Raw genomic sequence first — 12,794 nt, 5'->3', positions numbered from 1 at the left:
CTGCGGCCCCGACCCGGCACCGGCATCGCCCGGCCGAGCCGAGCCGAGCCGAGCCGAGCGGGGTCCGCGGCCCAGCAGCCCCGCCGGGAAGGCGCAGCCGCCGGCCGTGCGCTCCCCGGGGCTGCGCGCCCCCCGCGCGTCTCGCAGCGCCCCGCAGTAAGTGCCTGGGACGGGCTCTCGGTAACTGCGGCACGGCCCCGCCGCGCCCCGGCGCGGCCCCGATCGGCCCCGGAGTGTGGGGTCGGGGCTCCCCCGCCCCCCGGCTTCTTCCAGCTGCGCTTCTGTGGATCACTTATAGCCACAGCCATTTTGTTGTCCAAATGCTGCCTGATCTGTAGTAGGGCTTCATCTGCTTGCAAATGGGATTGCTCTGGTTTTGGTGTTTTAGGCAGGTAGTATTTGGTATTTTAGGTACAGCAGCTCTGAGCTCGCAGGTCCTCCTCCTCTCAAACAACACCGAGGTTTTCATCTCGCTCTACGTAACCTATGGGATGTACATGCTTTTAGTTTAGGACCGTGTCATTTTTATTTAATTCTCCATTGAGGTAAGAATAGAAAGTGAAAATTATCCTCAAATATACCTGATTTGGGTAAGGAGTTACACCATAAGCCTATTGCTCCAGCTCACACCTCTTAAGCCAAACATAAACACTGCTGGTGAAGGACTTAGTTTCATTTAATCAACCTCTGATTCCACATGCAGCACCTTTCATACAGCTCTGCAGCCCCAGCAGGAGTGCTGATGTTTATTGCTCATCAGACACTTCTTGGAGTGCTGATGTGGGCTTTGCATGGCCCTATCCCTGTCTATGTCTCCTGCCAGCCACTCATTTAAGACCCTTTGTCACCATTTCACTTTTCAAACCATTGTGGGACAATGCTGAAGTAGAGCATGGAATTAATCTAGACTCAAAAGAAAAGAATAGCACTTAGGGCGTGCTCAGGGTCTGGACTTATGGGCAGAGGAGCAGGATAGGAATTGCTGAAATCAGCACTGCTGCCTGCCTAAAAGTATACGGTGCTACGGTCTGGAATGGATTTAAGTAAATTTCTCACAGCTTCATTAAGATTAGGCTCTTTACATCTGGAATGGAAAAATGTTTTGGGCAAAGGACAGACACACTTTGTGTGTCAACAGATGCAGTGGTAAATACACACAGTGTTCACACTCCACCTCTTCAAAATAATAGCTGGAATATACAAGTCCCATCCTTAATACCTGGAGGGGAGCCTAAAAGCTTTCGTAATGTGTGGCCTGGCCAGAGTGCCTCCAGTCAAGTAATATTAGCTACAAGAAACTTCAGGAACATAATCATATAAGTAGAAAGCTCACCAAAATACGCCTCATGTGAGAACCAGTCAGTTGCAGCAGGCTTAGTAGCAACCAATATGCAGCAGACATAAGATGCATGATCTTAGATGTACGTGGAATTTCCAGAAGCAGGAAGGGTGCTTATGGTATAGTACAAAGCCCTGGCAAGATCTATTCTGGAATATTAAGTACACTCCTATCCACCAGTTTAAATTAATCTTCCTACAGAAAAAGTGTGGAAAGGGTTACTAGAAAGATCAGAGGAATTAAGATTCTATCATATGAGAAGAATTTGACTTAGTCTAACAAAATTCAGCTGGTAGTGGATATATTTGATGTTTTTAATTATAAGGAGACATAATCATCAGTGAGGAAATAAAAATAAAGAATAGACATAAGCTGCTTATATTGAGGTTGAAAACCCTGTCCACTATACTGAAAAACACTTTGGTCAGGAATAGCAAGATAGAATTCCTTAGAAGGAATGATAAAGCACATGAAGTTAATAGTCAACATGTTTGGCACTTGTGTTCAAATTCACTGCAAGATGGTTGAGCAAAAAGTCTTGACAGCAGCCAGATAGTCCCATAATTAGAGAAGTTACACTGCACAGCTTATACCATAACACTGGTGTGATTACCCAAGATGTGTATCTGGACACAAGATAGAAAAGAAAGGCACATGAGCACCCAGGAAATCCCCGTCAATGAAAACCAGCTTTAGATTTCAGGGAAGTACGGATGGCCAAACATCTAACTAATATTAAACACTACCACAGGATATACAGAAAGTAAAGCAATTCCTAACCACACAAGTGAGAAAAAAGGAGAGAAGGAAAGTACTTAATACAAGCAGCCTCAAACAAAGCAAGAAAAGTGAAGAAACTTTCCAGCTTTGACACATGGCACTGATCTACATACTGCTTACCATGACACACTGCAGACCTACAGTCTAGGCTCTTAACAGAAACAGACCAAATGAAGGAAAATTAGCATACAATCAGAGATGCAAGATGTACCAATTCCTTCCTCAAAAGGATCCAGTGACTTACAGTTTGAGAGAAAGATTTCCAAAGCCCTCCCAAAGGGATTCTTCCTCCTCCCTACCATATGTATTTAGAAACAGTCATTAAACGAATGGTTCTACGATCAGAGTCATATAATCATTTAGACTGGAAAAGACCTTTAAGATCAAGTCCAACCATTAACCCTACACTGCCAAGTACAGCACATAATCATGTCCCTAAGTGCCACATCTACTCATAAGCCTTTCCAATGATCAGCATCTTTTGTTTAAGAAGTACGAGCTTGCTTTGTGTCTGTGCTGCCTCTGTAGTCTGCACCAAGGAATGAACCCCATCCCTGAGCAAACCAACCATCAGTTTATCTCCATTGGCTTGTAGGGTGCAAGACCTGAAGCTGCAGAAAAATAACTTCTGTTCTGCACCAGGGCTTCTCCAAAAGAACACTGCTTGTTTCACTCCAGATTGGTGCCAAATCAAACTCGTGTATGTTGCGTGGAGAGCTGTGCATTATGCTCTAGAAATTTATAGCAAAATAGGAAGAGAGCTGATTTGACATTATAGAAGTTTTCCCATGGTTGGGAATATATGTGGTTTTTTCTGGTGAAGGTGAACTTGAGCTGCAGCTTTACCATAGCAAGAACATTCAGATGGTTTTTTCTTCCCTTCTGGCATCTGCTTTCACAAAATTCATTTAAAGACAATCCTATTTAAGACTTTTACTCCTCTTTCAAATTTGTTTTTATTAATCAGTGGAGCCAAAAGTTATGGGTGGAGACAAAAAAAGGGAGGGAAAGGCACAAACACGATCATGTAAGACTTATTTCCATAGGAAATGAATAAAAAAAAAGCCGTGCATGGAAATGTAGACCAAACATCCTCTGTTTCTTTTCCACCTACCCACCAATGTAGAAATTCAATTCACGTATGATCTTCAACAAGTCATTTTTCCACAGAAAAATAATTAAGTCAGTCAGGAAAGGTGCTTCTTTCCCTTCCTGGTCTCTGAGGATCTTTTTTATTTCAAATGCCAAGCAGGGGCTTCCTTTTACTATTGTGGTTTTTCGTAATTCAAGGTAATGGAGCTTTTATTTTGGTTGCATCTTCTAAATACTACAGTGATCCAATCATAACATGGTATTAAAAAAGTAAACTATAAGCAAATTATGTCCTTTAATTGACAGACAGCAAAATACAGATGAAACCTTAACTCTAATCTTTTTAATCCATATATCACAGGTCTTCTAGTAAGACGATCTCCAAATGTAAGCTTTTTGCTAACTAATCAGGAGATAAAAATCATATGTTCCTGTATCTACTTACTAGAATTATAATTAAAGACTTGGGCTTTAAAAAAGCACAAGAAAAGTTACGACATTTAGAAGAGGTCCAAAGCTGCGTATCAGTCTTTGCCTATATTCGGAGATCAATCTAACATTTATATAATTTTCAGGATCTGAATGTGAAGAGATAACAAATTAAAACAGCAATTCTCACGTGTGGCTATCAGGAACCTCATAAGTAGTCACTGTGTCCAATTAAATAATGACATGATCCCATTTCAACTCCACTGTCATACACTGAGAAATTACCATGATTTTGCTGAGGGTGCACATGTAGTCACAACAACAACAAAATCATATATACCTGGCAATACATGCACCAGATGGCTTTAAACTGGCTACAAAAAATGTTACAAAAAACCCAGCTGTATAAGGCTTCAGTATCATAACAAGATTATAAACATATGATGCTTGTGACAAAGTAATTATGATTTAAGCAGTTTGGCAAGAAATTCATTAGTACTTCTCAGGATCCTGTTTTGCAGTGGATTTACCACAATAGCGGTTTTATCCTATATAGCAGAAATAATTACGTAGTAGACAGTTTTATGAACTCATGTATCTACTTTGGTGGGAATGAAACAGTAAAATGAATCACAAGACTTTCTGAAATAGAGTCGGTGATGGAGTTTGCATAAGAAAAGCACCGGCAAACTAGCTGGCTGTCAGTCACAGCAGCAGAGAAACTTCAGTCCTCCTCCAGGATTTTTAGAAGTGTAAAACTAATGTGTATGTTGACTTGTGTGCAAATGGTTTTGATAGTGGGTTTTTACACTCTTGCTAATTTTCACCCGTAGATTTTCGATCTGTTGTCTCTCTTTCCACAGTGGATAAATGAAGTTTTTATTTAATACTCCAGCAGCACCTCAGGGTGCAAAATATACCAGATAGATAGTCCTGCATTTCTCTGGTGAAACTGATTCTGAAACTTTTTTTTGATACAGTGTAACATCCTAGTATGCTATGTGATAATTAGAGTAGCTGAATTCGTTAAATAAAACAGATACTTTAAAAAAACCCCTATACCTAGATTTCTGCAAAAAGATGCATACAGGATGGCCATGAAAACAATGCAGCACTTAGCAAGCCAAATGTAGAAGCCACTCTGGGTCAGTCTTCCTAGCCTCTGACCAGAATTGCACTCCCTGTACTATTTCTGATCTCTTTGTAATTTCAGAAGGTGTCTCAAGCACTGTGTGTGTGCGCCATCATAGAAGATTTGAGCTAGAAAACTATATTAAATAGACACTTATAGCAGAGAAGTCTATTTTTAATGTCCTCTGAAATAACACAAGAAAAGAAAATCTGAATTATGCTTTCAGTTCCATCTTAGCCAAAGAAGCCAGCGCTTAAAAAAGAAAGTCAGAAAAAATGGAGAACTGAAAAAGAAATTCTGAGATACTCTTGTATCCAAACAAAAACATGTTTCTCAAACAGGGGTTGCAAATTGCTTCACACAAATCAAAGCAATGCTTGAAACACTACAGCAGCACTAATCAGATGAAATAGGAAATCTAAGTAGAGGTGTACTGCACAGATTTTTGAAGAGACAATGCACGATAAGGTAACTTATTACAGGGAACTCAGGGAAGTTTAAAGAAAAAAATACTACCAAAAAAAGGGCTATGAACTAGAAATGGGAATCAACAGTTACTACACATTTCAAACCCAAGAGAATTATGCAAGCACCGTGAAAAAATTGCACACACTTTGGTTCCAGTGGCTAAGTTTGTTCTAAGCAATTTTACTCGAGTATTGGCTGTCGTCTAAGTGCATTAATGTAGTACTTTACTGTCTTTTCAAGAGGATAATTATCTTATCTACTTTATTACCATAGCTAGAGTGTTTCTGATACCAAAGCTGGTAATGGTAACTATCAGTGTACCACAGGACTTCCTTGTGCAGTGCAGTCGTGCATCCTCACTGGACACAAGGACTTACCAATTGCTTGGAAGAAGCAAAAAAGTTTCTTTTTTTTTTTGCTACAATAGTTTGTTGGTTTTTTTTTTACTCTGCAGCAGATTCAGGTTTTAGACAGGAGTCTCTCTGAGAGTTCAGTTCAGACCATCTTATTTCCAATATTTTCTCTCTCTCAAGAATCTTCCCTTGACCTTCACCCAAACATCCAGTCTCAGTGCTATGGTATAACCTGTATGAAACATGGATCTCAAACTCTTTTCCTAAAGCATGCTACCCAAGGACCCTGCCCAACGCTTCATTGACTCGACCTGTGGCAACAGACTGAGGATCAGACCAAGTCAGACAAGTGCATTCACTGCAGAAGACTGAAGGGTAGATAGTATATCTATCTGGGAAATTGGAAGACATGAATGAAAGATCAAAGAATACTCAAAAGGCTAAAATTCAGTTTCCTTGTATTGACAGGGAAGAAGTCCAGAGAAGAGCAACAAGGCTGGTGAAGGGACTCAAGCACAAGTCCTATGAGGAGAGGCTGAGGGAGATGGGGTTGTTCAGCCTGGAGAAGAGGAGGCTCAGGAGAGACCTCATCACTCTCTACAACTCCTTGAAAGGAGGTTGTAGCCAGGTGGGGGTTGGTCTCTTCTCCCAGGCAGCTATCAGTAGGACAAGAGAGCATGGTCTTAAGTTGTGCCAGGGGAGGTTTAGGTTGGATATTAGGAAGAAATTCTTTACAGAGAAGGTAATCAGGCATTGGAATGGGCTGCCCAGGGAAGTGGTGGATTCTCCATCCCTGGAGGTTTTTAACATGAGACTGGTTGTGGCACTTAGTGCCATGGTCTAGTAACCATGGTGATAATGGATCAAGGGTTGCATTTGATGACCTCAGAGGTCCCTTCCAACCTAGCTGATTCTGTGATTCTATAACAGGTACTCAGGAAAGATCACAGAGAAATTGTTTTAAAACACAGTCATCAGTATGTGTTTCTTACTGCTGCTTAAAAGTATTAGCTGTTTCTAGCAGAAGATCACTTTTACTTACTGAATACTTATCTGTCTTATTTTTTTAATTGAAACATTTTTTTTTGGTAAACTACAGCAACAATAATATTTTTGAAGGCCATCTCCAGATTCTAGAGGAAGGCTCTTAACCATCCAGTTGGGACAGAAAAGAAACTTGGAGGAGCTCCCTGCATTTTTGAAAGATGTGACAAACTTCTTTATGTTTTGAGGTATGAAACAACTTGGGGATGGACAAAGTTACCTCGCTTCAGTATGAAGTCTGCATTCAAACATCATACTGCTTTCCTGTGCTTTGCTCTCTCACAATAACCAAACCCATGTGAATAACCAAACCCACAAAAGTCCCCAAAGATCTTCACCCATTTTTCGTGAGGTAGGCGTAGAAATGTTCTTTCATTAAAGATTAAGTTTGCCCTGATGAATAACGTATATTATAACTTTCCATTCACCAGCCATGTTTGCGTGTGTTGGCAGCACACAACAGCTCTTCTACCTCACTCTATCGTAACCAAGTTTCTTAAGTTCCATCTCAATGTAGATGCCATATTTCTCCTGTTTGTATCTCTCTTTCTCCCAAATGCTTCCCTTCTGTGAATTTTGTTCCCTCTTTTCTGTTGCTTTACCCTAGTGCTGGAGGGTGGATTTTCATCTCCTGCCAGGTTACTCCTCTGAAGCACCAGTTTGGGTCCTGTTTTTTGCTCTCGGCCACACTCACCACCGTCCCACGTGGGCCCAGGTGCCTCACCAGTGGCTACCATGTCTTTTACTATGCCCTTCGTTGTTTTTTATTCCCTCCTTTGCAGTTGGGAGCCTTTCCTCTTCTCTCTGCTGTTTCCCTCAGTGGAAGACAGGTCTCTCTCAGTCCTCTCTCTCTGTCCCACCAGAGAGCTGTGTCTCCCATCATAAAGCAGTTTGGAATTGCCCTCTCCTTCTCTCTAAATGCTTCCTCACCTCTTGGGGGAAGTCCCCTTTCCATCTCCCCTCTTCTCAGCAGCCAATTCTCCTCTGCCTCTCCCTGGGAAGCCAGCAGTCCTTCACAGCCTTGTCCTGGCCCTGGCTGGAGCCCCTTGCCCTCAGTGCAGGGGCCTGCCTTCCCCCCCACCATTTTCCATGAGTGCTGGTGCTCTGACTGTCCCCCTCTCCCAGAGCTCACTGTTCCCCACTGTAAGCAGGGACTCATCCCTGGCAGGGCCAGGCACCATGCATGAGTGAGCTGAGAGTAGGCACCCAAGAGCTCCCAGATTTCAGCCTGGGTGGGCTGTCCCTTGGTGTTTCGGAGACAGTTGGGTTCCCTTCAGCCAGACTGTGAAAGTTTGGGGCCATCCAGACAAGATATTTGAATGAGAGTCAAACTGCAATGCCTTTGGTGGGGTCACATTTGGTCGCTGCATCAGCGGGTAGCAGAAAGGGCCCAGCCTGCTCACATGGCTCCCCAAGCCCTCACTGACTCCAGAAGCTGGCTCCAATCACACCTTGCTCGAGCTTCTGAAATGTTTTGACAATTGTTATGGTATGTCCTATTTCCAGCTCATACAGGAAGCAGACATGTTGAAATCGCAGAAGAAAGCAAGCCTGTTCATCTTGTATTTCTGGCTGAGCCTGGAAGTGGAGTGCCAGAAATCAATTGTGTCTCATCTATTGTACAGGGAATTCTTCTGTGCTCCATGCACTCCTGGTGCTATCTTTGCGAGGAGCTTTGTCCTAATAAGATTCCTGTTGCACCCTGGAAGAGTCAAAGATGGTGTCTTGTGATAAGCGCTGCGAATTCTGTACTCAGTCCAAATGGATCTCAAAGGCCTTAGCAGGAACTGAGGTGTAGTGAGGGATGTGCCTGACAACTAAAGGCACTGGAGGTAAAAAATAGGTTCAATATTTAAGCATTGGCTCACATGCATAAACCTCTCATGGGCCACCCTGCACTTCTGTCATCAAACTCTTCACCAGACCTTTTAAAAAGGCAATACAGTTATAGAGACCAGATGTGGATGGACCTCAGTTGCGATCTCACAATCTAATTTTTTTAATTAAATCCTCCTCTTAATGATATAAATACAATGTCCTTTGCTACTCTATTTGTTGGAAACCTATGGTTTGATAAATGTCAGAGCTAAGGCTGCAACTTTGCAGGCTCAGATTAAGAGAATCTTTGTATGTCTATGGCCATCAAACATTTTAACTGGTTAATAACATCCAGTGATGCAGCTCTGAGCATTGAATCCAGTCTTATTTGTAGATACTCAGCATGTGACATCTGGTATATGCAAAAGTTACAAGACTGATGAAAAGTGAACAATAGTGGTTTAGGGAAAAAAACCCCACAACTAAAAATAATTACAAAATTAGCATTTGAGAATCTTGTAGTTCAACTTCAGATACACATTTGATGCAAAATTATAGCCAGAACTGGCTGTTGTTTCCCAAATCTTTTAATTGACAGATTAAAAAAGTGCTTTTCCTTTAAGAGGCAGTGGTCATCTGTGGATTCCCACTGTCTGTGTTTAATTCTGCTGAATAATATATAACAATAATAATAGATGAATAGAAAATACTCAAATTCAAACCATTAACTATACCCAAACTCCTCTTCCTTCTTGTGTGGAATTGAAGTCTTCCTCCTTGTGGGGAATTGGAGTCTTATTCCAATACGAAATCTGAGCTCTTACATTTTTACTTGCATTCATATTTATATTCAAAGACTATAAAAATCCGATAATACAATGCCTGCTTTTCCTTCTGCACTAATAGCAGTTTTGGCATTGCAGCTACTAGTGACTTCAAAATACTGTTACAATTGTGGCCTGGGATATAGGAAAGCTAGCAAAATTAGAATGCTTTATGTGGAGCAGGATGAAAAATTTCATGTAAGGTTATACGTCTAAGAATATACTGACTGTCAGTTCTCTATGGCAAGAGGTGTCTAATCTTCCATTTATAAGAGCAGTGGAGCCCTTTTTTTCTGTGTTCTCACACATATCATAATTAGCACAATTAATATGACTCAGTCAAATCTACTAGTAGCATAAGCAGTGGCATTTTATTGAATTATGTGTTCATGTCACAGTAGAGTTGGGCGCTTCAAAATATTTCTAAAGATTTTCATAACTGATGGGGCAAAACTTACATGGTGCTGTTATAAACAAATACAAATATAAAGTTAGAGGCTGTATGGAAACAGAGTGAGTTATGGTGGTGAAAAGTCCTTGATAAACACAAGATTTAATAGCAGTACAGTTGAATTTCTTGAAATAAAGAGAGGAGTCCATATTGTAGGGGGTAGAAATAGTCTTGTATGGAGAATTTGTGGGTGCACAGAGCCATGAACGTGCATCTTCTGTATTTGTAGAGGTAAAACTTGAAGGGCATCTCTAGGTCCTGAAAGCACTCAAATGTGAGTGAATTCCTCCGTGTATTCAGGGTTTAATATTTTTGCCTATGGAAATTTTTGCATCAGCTGACAAACCCCCCTCAGTCTGTCTTTGTCGATCTGAATCTTAATGTAGCCAACTGTTCTGTTCAGTTCTCACACTACATTTGTGGTGTAAGAGTCTAAGAGCATGCTGTGTCAGCCATGAGATTATTGGTCCTAGATTTTGCAAAATTTCCCATACACATTTTTAAAACAACAGCAGATAATTACAAGAGTTGGCAGATACCACAGACATAATTGTTTTCAGCAGTTACAATAGATGTTTTAAAAACATTTCCATATTCAAACCTTTAGTTGATTCAGGGCTAGTGAAATACAATTCTTCCTATTGTCTCCTGCCCTCGGGGTGTCCTCTGGGGATAGCAACCAACAAGACCTCCCTCTTTCTGGCTTCTCATTGCTTTTCACCTGCCTGTCTCACCTTTTAGGTGACTGCTTCAGTTAGTTTGCTGGGCTTTTTTATTTCAAAAAGTAACATGGATAAGAAGTTCCATTAGTATCAAAATGTTACATGTTAGTATTTAAGGAATGATGATGATGTCACTGTCATTTTGCTTTCCTTTTCTCCTGTCCTTCTCTCGAACTTGACCTGGTGTGGGATTAAACAACCAGAAATGTTGTCACCGTAACATGCTTCCTCATGCTAAAAGAGCGCAAGTAGGCTGACCCCAGCACACAATAGAAATGGTCGGAGTGGTGAAAGGTAAGCAATAGTACACGTGTGATCTTGACCAATGCATTTATACCCGTGTCCTGCCCGCAGCACAAGTGGCCACACATCCGTGAGATGATAGAAGTTTTCCTTTCTTTTCTATTCTTTCACTTCCCTACTCTATTTACCTAAGCAGCAGGAGTCATCCTGACAGTTGTTAGTGAGAAAAGACACAGAATGTAATACATCTTTTTGTCCCTCAGGAGACATCTGATAAATTTGGAATGAACATCTAATTCTCCCCAGGATGCTCTGAATGTAAATTTGGAAAGAGGAATCTGTCCGAATAATTATAGTTTAAAAGCCAAATTCCAAATATAATTATTTTCTTTGCTTTTTTGTTGGTGCACATTGCATACATGCTGGAAGAGATTTCTTTTTTGTGGTTGCTATGGTAAAAAGCAGTCCCCAGTTCTTTTACTTAAAACCCATGAACTGCAATTAACTGTTTAATGTTGTAACATGCAACAGCTCTAGTAGCACCTTAACAGCTTTGAGCATGATACTTCCATCATCTCAGCAGATGGTGATTTTTGGCATTCTGTGTTTTCAGTGTATTCTTCTCCTTTATAATCCCTGCCATTATATCTTCTGACAAATGCTTCTGGAATAAATTCCAATTTGTACTGAGACATTCCTCAGATCTTTTTGTATTTCTGTTAAAGATGACCAATATATGAAAAAAAAGTTTGTATGTGTACCCTGTCAACAATTATAAAACCAGATTTTAAAGTAAGAATCTGTTTCTTCTTATCTGTAACCATCAAAATAGTATTAAAATATATTTAGTGTACTATAGGAGCCCTACACCTGAATAGAGAAGGAGACATGAATGATTCTTTTGTGAAGAAAGAGTAACCCTGAATGTTTGTCAAGAGTCTGAATTAAATAAGAGTTCCCAATTTCAATTTGTTTTACCCTTTATTATTATTTCTATAGAGCTGGAGACAAAATTCCTCATGAATTTTCCTCATTGTTTTAAAGATTTATGACTAATATAAATCCTTTTCAATAGGGAGTTGCAATCATATTTAGAAAAATTTTGACTTCGTCCAGATATTATCTAAAGCAAGATTATCTGGTGAAACTGTTTTTCAGCTACTCTCCCTCTTTCTCCCATGGTATAAATACATTTGTATTCCATTTCTAATTTTTTTTTTCAATTAGAAATGAATTATTTGGTTTTAAAATCAGGACTGTTCTTCATATTGCTGTTTGAAGGGATTTTATGTATTAAGCAGGCAGGACACTTCAGATGTGTAATTCTGTAATACAGGACCAAATCAAATTTCTTTGGTACCTTCAGCAGCATTTCTTCTTCTTTAGGAAAAGAAAACTAGAGGAGAAAAGGAAAAGGATAGTTTTTCCAGAATCATAACAAGACAATTTTGCGGTTTCTGGTTTTAAAATATAAATGTCTCATTCATAACTATTTCCTGGCTGACTCCAGGTTTCTATGATTATTATTTATTCCGTGCTGATAGTGCTTGACATTGTGCAAATATAGAAAGAGAGATTCATGTGGACTATCTGCCAGGATTTCCTAGTTGTTAGTGGCAGTGTTAGCCTCTTTAAGCAAAAGCTTGAGGCTGTCTTTAAAACGGAGATGCTTATCCATCCTGCCAACATGCAGCTTCATACATATGACCGTGGGAAACACTGCTCAAATGCACCCAGCAAGGTTTTGGAAGGATGGACCCAGTGGAGTTTAATTTAATTAGTACAGCAGCAGCGTGTGATAGCTCTGACTAATCAAATCTTTAATAGCAGTCACGGTAATTTCAAAACCTGGAAATTTTTTGAGGAAGGGTGGCTGGGAAGAATCAATCCTTCTGTTTTGACACAAAGAATCAAAGAAAGACTGTTTACCTGAATGCTACATGGTTTAAAATCCTGTGTTTTCTGTGGAGTCCATGACCTCTTTTGTAACTTATTTGTAGGACCCACCTATGGTCGTGTGCTTAATTCACCTGGACGGTGATGTTGCTGCAGCTGTTGGCCAACTGTCCACTGCAGACTGACATCTGCCGCTGGCTTTG

At 40.5% G+C, this 12,794-nt stretch overlaps 1 protein-coding gene across 1 annotated transcript in view; it reads left to right on the top strand.

Moving 5' to 3' along the window:
- Window positions 1-139: 139 nt before the first annotated feature.
- Window positions 140-12,794, top strand: part of CDHR3 (cadherin related family member 3) — a 57,787-nt gene continuing 45,132 nt past the window's right edge. Inside the window, exons 1-2 of the mRNA XM_027639802.1 lie at window positions 140-156; window positions 6,693-6,989. The gene's annotated coding sequence lies outside the window, so the exon portion shown is untranslated. The remainder of the gene's footprint in view (window positions 157-6,692; window positions 6,990-12,794) is intronic.

This window comes from Corapipo altera, unplaced genomic scaffold, assembly GCF_003945725.1.
Source record: "Corapipo altera isolate COAL_440 unplaced genomic scaffold, ASM394572v1 1b, whole genome shotgun sequence".
NCBI lineage: Eukaryota > Metazoa > Chordata > Aves > Passeriformes > Pipridae > Corapipo > Corapipo altera.
Note: the sequence above shows the minus strand (reverse complement) of the source record. Positions and strands in the feature narration are given on the sequence as shown.